Raw genomic sequence first — 613 nt, 5'->3', positions numbered from 1 at the left:
ATTAGATGACTGCTGTCCTTCATCAGCTCTTACTGCCTGACAATTTAGATCTATATGGTTTAGATCTAGTTATAGCATCACTCATCCTGAGAGTATATTGAGTGGATGTTGACTATTCCACAATCGCAAGTATTGTGTTTTTGAAATATTCTTGAAGTAAGCCATAGTCAGACACATTTAATGATTCTTTATATTTATATTTTTTTATCGTGTTTGTGACCTTGTTGTTTTGCTGCCAGTTTTACTAACAGCTTGCACTAGCACAAACCTCTTTTGGCAATAAAAAAAACTACCATCAGGATTTACTAAAGGCGTGCAATGAAAAGGCGTGGACAGTTATCTTTGCGACTGACCTTATTGCATATGCATTTGTTGGAGTTTCCCTTTTAGGTGCAAAATTTATTCGAAATTTAAATGAATGAAGCATGGTGATTTACTAAGGTTTATGCACTTTGCGCTTGTAAATTTATAGGTATTTGTGCCATTATTTAATGCCCCAAAGAAGCATGTCTTAACCCTATTTTGTACCTGTGTTGTTAGCAGATTCCATTCACCTGATTATCAGTGGCTTTGTTTGTTTGTGACTCAACGCTAATTTGCCCTGTTTAGTAAA

Source organism: Barbus barbus, assembly GCF_936440315.1.
Source record: "Barbus barbus genome assembly, chromosome: 20".
Taxonomy (NCBI): Eukaryota; Metazoa; Chordata; class Actinopteri; order Cypriniformes; family Cyprinidae; genus Barbus; species Barbus barbus.
This window is presented reverse-complemented; position numbering follows the sequence as displayed.